Source organism: Haliotis rubra, unplaced genomic scaffold (assembly GCF_003918875.1).
Source record: "Haliotis rubra isolate DU_JTF1 unplaced genomic scaffold, ASM391887v1 Scf368, whole genome shotgun sequence".
NCBI classification, from domain to species: Eukaryota; Metazoa; Mollusca; class Gastropoda; order Lepetellida; family Haliotidae; genus Haliotis; species Haliotis rubra.
In genome coordinates this window covers 611581-619996 of record NW_025767044.1, presented here as the reverse complement: position 1 = coordinate 619996, position 8416 = coordinate 611581, and positions in this window count along the sequence as shown.

The following is an 8416-nucleotide window of genomic DNA, read 5'->3' as shown; positions in this document are numbered from 1 at the left end:
CCAATACTCGATCCTGAGAGGGTACGTAAGTCCCAAAACTTTCAAAGTACATTTACACTTACCAATTTCTTTTAAAACGTAGTATTTTTTGTGATGTTAATTTTGGCTAAATTTTCCAACAATCGCCAGCTGCTGAAGGGATGGTGTAAATCACGCAGGGGTCCATGTAGTGCAAAGTCACTGTAAGTCCCCATGGTACCTAGTATGGTGACCTACCTTCAGTGGTTGGCGATCTATTGCCCATTTTTATATTGTGTTGTCACTTAACAGTTTACTATTGTATATGCTCTCTAACTAGTGTTAAATAAAATGTGTTGTACTAGTTGTTGTATTGTCCTTTGGCGACAGGATTTCATTACCTTTATATGTATATCATACTTTTTTTATTGCTGTATAAGGTTCTCTCGTCACGATATGGCTGAAATATTGCCAGTTGTGAAACATCTTCTGATGTGTGCAAATGACATCGAAACCAACCCCGGCCCTCTCACTTTGGAAGAAGTGAGAGATTGTTTAATAGCTGAAATACGTGACGTCAAATCAGATCTATCATCACAGATCACCGCCTTGAAAACTGAAATATCAATGGGATCGAGATGTGATCAACTAGAGAAGTCGGTGTCAGATATCAAATCAGATATCGCCGCCTCCAAACATGAGTATGGCATCATGTGTTCTGATCTTGACGCCATGGATGAAAGGGTTAATGGATTTGATGAACATTTGACCATGATCGACTTAGCCGTCGAGACAACGTCATCATTCATGGTGTACTGGAAGCCGAAGGGGAGAAATCAATGGCATGCAAGGAAACTATTCTCAACCTTTTCACAAAGTACCTAACGTTCAAAACGTGGCAACCGATTGACGTTATTAGAGCCCATCGCCTTGGGCGTAAGCTTGCCGATTCAACTAAGCCACGCCCGATAATTGTCAAGATGCAAATGTCAGATGACAAAGTTAGAGCACTGAAAGCTAGGTCTGTGCTGAAAGAAAATGGATATGGTATCTCCAGTGATCTGACCACACGCCAACGTCAACAACTTCACGATCTGAAAGAAACTTGCCAATTCGGTTACTTCAAGAACGGTGAACTTGTAGTGGTACCGAGTGGACGTGCGCACACTCAGTCTCGTCCCCATATGAGGATTACACAAAGTAGACGTCAGCCACGTACTGGTCGTGACGACCTTCAGCCACTTGCAAGTACTGTATCTGAATAGAACATCGGCCAAGGCCCGGATTTATATCACAGGGTCCTCTTAGCAATGACACCGGTGATGATTGTCATTCGCTTACTCGGATTGAAACTGACAGTGAGAAAACCGCCTTTTTGTGCTGGAACATAAATGGGTTGACTGAAAAGATTGATTATATCAGTTTTATTGATTATCTTCGTAAATTTCATATTATATGTTTGATTGAGACATTTGTTACCGACACCTCTTACAGTTGGTTGGATGGCTATGACGTGTTTTATAGCCCTGCTATCAAATTGTCAGATCACGGTAGACACTCGGGTGGTGTTTGCGTTTGTATCCACCATTCGCTTAGGAACATGTATAGACAATTAACATCTGATATTGATAATTTCATTTGTATCAAAATCTTAAAGGAATTGTTTTCACTTGACAAAGATATGAATTTGATGTGTACATATATTCCTCCTTTTTTTGGTTCAACGTACTATAAGCATATGAATCACAAATGTAATATTGAACAACTGGAGCAATATCTGCTAGCGAATCTCCATGACTTTGCTGAATGTCACACTGTTATTTGTGGTGATCTGAATGCCCGTACAGGAAAACAAAACAATGTGTCTCCTAGTCTGGATGATGATAATATCGTCATATATTCCAAGAGAGCGCTGATGATGACAACTATCCTATTTATGATCGTAATTCTCACGACAGTGTTGTTAATAATTTTGGCAATCTGTTATTAGATTTATGCTATACCTTCAACCTGTTCATAGCGAACGGTAAAGTGTATGGAGACTCGCAAGGCGAATATACATTTCATGGGCAACAGGGATCAAGTGTCAATAACTATTTTATTGGTTCACCAGACTTCTTCCAATTATTAACTTGATGAATATTGGAGACCGCAGTAGACTCTGATCATTTACCATTAGAACTGACTTGTTAATTTTCAAATATAAACAACTCAAGTGATAAAAACCATATTGATGATTAAAGAAAAGATTGTTTGGAACGACGCCTTTTGCGAAATATTTTTAGAAAATTTAAAAAAGTAAGATTTCATTTTATAATGACCGTCTCTTATCAAAACTTGAGTTCGATCTAAACGGAGCTTTAGATGAGTTTGTCCATGTTATATTAGATTCAGCAGATTGTATGAAGAAAAAGACTAAGCCGTGTAAGCAAAACTATAAAGCACCCTTAAGTGACGAGTGTAAAACTGCACGACGTGACGCGTGCAAAGCACTTAGAAGTTTTCGGTGTAGACGCTCGGAGAGCAACAGAAATTATTTTTGTAAAATGAGAAACAAATACAAAGCTTCATGTAGAAAATCAAAGATTGAATCAAAGATTGAACAGATTGAATGATTCTATCCACAATCCTGCTGTGTTCTGGAAACAAATTCGTCCATTTAGAAAGCGATCAAATCCTAAAAGTAATATTTAAAAATGTGAATGGATGAAACATTTTAAGACAGTTTTTTCTAATGATGCTGTTTTTCAAAGTGGCTATTCCTTCGATGATGATATTATCTCTTCGAATGACTATGACACTGTTGATCAAATGATTTTTGAAACACAAATTTCAGTAGTTGAGATAAAGAATGCTATGCGTAACTTAAAGAGCGGAAAAGCAGCTGGTCCCGATAATATTATAATCGAAATGATTAAATGTTCTCAAGTCGAGTTAATGCCCTTCCTCCATAAGTGTTTTAATACTGTATTTGAAAGTGGTTCGTTTCCAGAAAGCTGGCCTTGTTCAATTATCGTCCCTATACATAAAAAGGGGCTCAAGACAATCCAGATAATTATAGAGGCATATCTTTAATGAGTGTTATTGGGAAATTATTTACAACTGTTTTAAACATCAGAATCTCAAACTGGTCAAATCTAAGCAACTTAATCCCTGAGTGCCAGGCGGCGTTTAGAAAGGATTATTCAACTACTGACTATATCTTTACACTATATGCATAATACAAAAGTGTCTATCGCGTAATAAACACAAACTTTATGTAGCATTTGTTGACTTTAAGAAAGCTTTTGACTCTGTGGATCGTTGTGAATTATGGCACTGCTTACGAAAGTCTGGTTTACAAGGGAAAATGTATTCTATTTTAAAATTTATGTACTTGAATATTAAATCATGTGTTCGTTGTGGTGATGATGTCACCGATGTTTTCGTTTGTCCCATGGGAGTTCGGCAAGGGTGTATTTTAAGCCCTATATTGCTTTCCTTCTTTATTAGCGAACTGTATTATGATATTTCTAATTCAGGTAATTGTACTATCGTCGGTCTCCAAAACCAACTGAATTTCTTTGGAACGTTATACAAATTAATGGAACTTATTTGTTAATTTTTAAAAAAACAACATAGTTATCTTTAGATGAGGTGGGCCTGTCGCCTCTAAAAAATGTTTTTTGAATGGGAAAAAATTATCTATTGGTAATCACTTTACCTATCTCGGACTAGTGTTTTCCGATACCATGAACTTTAAAAAGAGTTTTATAGATCTGAAATCACGCGCTAAGAAGGCTCTTATTAATGTTATGTCAGTTTCCCAGAATTTTGGAATTTTAACCCCGAAAATATATATTAAATTGTTTTATGCACAAATCCAACCGATTATGCTTTATGGGTCTGAAATTTGGGAATTTCAAAGCCATTAATGTCTAGAGAAACTACACCTTTTAGCATGTAAAAGATTTTTAAATGTAGCGCAAGCAACACCAACTTGTAAGGTTTATGGAGAATGCGGTAGATATCCAATATATATAAATTCACTAATCAGATGTTTAAAATATTGGTTAAAGATCCTTGGAATGCACGAACAAAGAATCCCAAAACTAGCTTATAACATGCTTGTACATTTAGATGATAGGGGTAAGACAACATGGGCGTCTCATATTAGAAATCTTTTATTTTCTCATGGCTTTGGATTTGTGTGGCTAAATCAAACAGTTGGTAATATTAATCTATTTCTTAAGCAATTTCGAGAACAATCTGTTAGCATGTATTATCAAGAATGGCATTCCCGTCTAGACAATAGTTCAAGATATCAGTTGTATAGATCACATAAGAGCTTAATTCAACCAGAACTATATCTATCTGTATTGACATCTAGAAATATCAGATGCACATTTGTAAATTTTCGATTGGGCTTGTTAGACTTATTAGTAAATAAGGGCAGACGATTTTCAATAGAGAAACGTTTAAGGATATGTCCATTATGTAACTCGGCCAGAGAAGATGAAATTCACTTCGCTTTGGTATGCCCACATTATGCTGATTTAAGAAAAAAATATATCCCAAATAATTACCTGTTCAAAATATCCTTCAATTGCCTTTGTTTCCATTCTATCCTCCTAAAATGAAAATGTAATACGTAATCTTGCGCTTTACGTAAAACATGCTGTTATCCTTAGAAGCAATATCTTCTCTGAACTGTAATTTCTTTTGTGAACTGTGGAACATGTGTTGTATATATACTTGTATCACTTGTATATGGGCCGGAGGCCTTAAGTACAATACATATCTTTGACTTTGACTTTGACGGTACATTTTAACTCACTCACTGACCAATACTCGGTTCACATGGAAGGAATGGGAAAATTTATATATGTTACATGTCATTTCTAAAGCATTATCGTTAGGTTGTCAGAAACATGCAAATTATTTAACATATCTGTGTAAACTTATGGCATGTAGGCGCACACAGTACATTGGATTCACTGCGAAACGTTTGTGCAATTGAAGCGGCATATAAATCGCTAAATTCTGAGGGAAAATCTCTCCGACCGTTCAGTGTTTGGCTGGAAGTAGTGGACATTCGTCGGTAAATGTAAATATGAATTTAACCTTTGCATTACATGAACTATGATGTTTGCAAAATGAATGTCTTATGACATATCTTTTATCTTCATTCAAGGAAATCCAGTTGAAGTCAACACAAACTCCGTTGAGGTTACCGTAATATAATAGAGCCATTGCGTTTCACAGATGGTACCCATATGGTGATCCATCCCAGATCTGTGGCGTAATGATGAGACGCTCTAGCCACTGGTCTACACCACGGACACGACTAACATTCACCTAACGTGCTAAAATGTTTTTGCGTGGAGTCAGTGCAAATACCTTTGCTATGTTTCACTGTCCTAGTTTTCAATACCGGTTTCTCAATTAAAACTAATGATAAACTGTACCTCGGTGTATTCACCAATGTATGAATTCCTTGTTATTCCCATCGACGTCGGGTCTGACACATTTAAAAACATGCATTTCTTTATATATGACCTCGTTGTTCACAATACATATATAGTATGACCAGAAATTATTGAGAATTTTAGGAATATGTTTAATTGGATTTCTAGTATAAACAACCTTGACCAGCTATCAAGTGCTTGGTTTCATTCAAGAGAGACAACTCCGTTAATCCTTTTCATTAGTTTGTGAAGAGTTATCCCCCTTTGTTTACTTGCTAGCAGACGACATTTTCAGTGATCCTTAGTATGGATGATTTAGAGAAGTGGAAGTTGATTTTAGAGTATTATAACAAGGACATCAGATCAGCTAAAGTGATTTCAAGTAGAACAGGCATCCCTTTGTCCACTGTTTATCGTGTTTTGAAACATATTGCAAATGGATATGGCATTGAGCACCAGGGAGGCGCAGGTAGGCCAAGAAAATTGACAGTCGGTGACAGCAGGCGGCTTGGTATTGTTGTTTCTAAAAACAAACGAAGGAGTTTAGAAAACTTAAGGTTGGATATGATTGATAGAGGAACTGTGGCTGTCTGTAAGGAGACAATTAGAACTGAGCTGCATGCAGTGGGTTGGCAGAAAAGTCGAGGAATTCCATCACCGATCATGAAACCTGAACAAAATTAGCGAAGGTTGCACTGGTGCTTACAGCATAGAAATTTTAACTGGGACAATGTGATTATCCCAGATGAAAGTTCTGTGTGGCTGTTTCCTAATACGCTGAAATTCTGGACCAAACAAACTGAAAAACCTTTGTATGAGCGCCCAAAGTTCAGTCCGAAATTTAACGTGTGGGGTGGCATATCTGTGTTAGGGGCAACGCCCCTCAGTGTATTTGAAGGGAATATGAACAGTGAGCGGTACACAGATATTCTTGAGGGACATTTACTTCCATCTGCTCACGTGTTCTATGGAAATGTTTTGATTTTCCAGCAGGACAACGACCCAAAACATCGTTCAAAGCATTCACAGGCCTGGTTTCGGACCCAAAATATGACATTATTAGATTGGCCAAGCTATAGCCCTGACCTAAATCCAATAGAAAATGTTTGGGGACTTATGAAGGAAAGTGTCAATAAGAAAAATCTGACAAATATTACTGAAATGAAAGAAGAGGTGGTCCGATATTGGGACAGCATGGACCACGACTTTCTAACTTCTTTGATCAGTAGTATGCCCCGCCGCATTGAAGCCTGCATTGCTGCCCATGGTGACTTGACAAAGTACTAACTGTTCACCTGTCTTTGAAGCTGGAGTTATGTTGTGCTAATATTCACATTTAATACGTGAGTAATGAGTGAAATAAATAAAAAATTACAATCTTTAAATTCTCAATAATTTCTGGTTGTACTGTATGTATGTGATATATATTGCAAAAGAATGCATCTCCCGAAAAGTCGTATTTTTCAATAAAGCGATGTAAATTAAAAACAAGATAAAATTATTATGCCAGCATATTATGCCCATCAATCTTGATTATTGTACCACAAAGACAATTGAATAAAGCCCACGTTTACCAATCACCTGAATCCTGGTCCCTGGTGTGGTGATCTGCCTTCAGTTGTTGGCGACCTGTGACTGTTTTTATATTGTATTGTCTTCGTAAATAAAATTGTTTTAGATTTACATGCTAGTTTTAGACACCATCTGTGATACTCTAGTTATTTTACATTTCTTCGATGACTGATTATTTAACAAGTTATATTAACTGTGTATGCAAAACCTTTCTTGTCACTAAATGGCTGAAATATTGCCGAGGTGACGTCAAACTTTAACTCGCTCACTCACTCACTAATTGTTTTTAGTGGCTCAATACATATTGAAACGGGGCGATGGGGCAGCCTAGTGGTTCGACCCTGGTTCGATTCCCCACATGGGTACAATATGTGAAGCCCATTTCTGGTGTTCCCCGCCGTGATATTGCTGGAGTATTGCTAAAAGCGACCTAAAACTCATTCCGAATGACACCCTTTTGGTGCATGTGTTTATGCCTCGGTGATATGTTCTGTATAACATTCTGACGTGTCTTACATCTTGACGTTTTAGATATATACGTCTAATGTGTTCTCGTAACTATATGGCTGAAAAATTGCCGATGTGACGTTAAATATCAACTCACTCACTCATGTTTTACATCTTCTTCAGTATTAAACATGTATAGTTTTGTTCTTTATCATTCTGTTTATACAATGCATAGAAATATACACGTGTAAGAATTGGTTGCCATGTTCCTAACTGAAAGAGGACACTTTCAACTGTTTATACAGCATCTATTATCCATTTATCTGAGATCTATCAAAATAAATCTCAGAATTCGATCCAAGGCTTGTATAATTTTCTTTAAATAAGACATACATCTACTTGTGTTTAGAACTCGAATTGTATGACGCAATGCCCGAAGAATACATGGGAGTGTATGGGATGTAAGCAGAATGTTTGTAATGTTGAAATGTATGTAACTATTGGCTATATATAGGCCCCATTTGTGTCATGAAACATATTGCATACATGAGCATATGCATCACACATCCGGCACAACATTACCTTCTGCAAATGAAGCGCCATATAAATGCACGTTATCTGCTTGAATCTGTAAATTGGGAAATAATTGATTCTGTGCTGTTCGACCTAAGCACACATCGTGTGTTCTTCGAGACAACTGATCGGCATTTGATAAACTTTTCTAATTATAATGGTCATGTTCAGAATACTATATACTCATTTCAAACAAACTGAAAAACCATTTCATGATGCAAATCAAACCCGTGGGGAGATTCAAGGCGCTCTGCTGACATACGTGAATGACATCACGTTTCTGTAAAAAGTATTTATTGAGTGACATGCTCCTTGAAAAACAGACTGCGGAAACGGAAATGAGTTTCTTTTCTTGAAAGATAACGTGAATAGAAAGCGTATGAACCAGAAATATGCCTTAATTTGCATTGACGTGATTT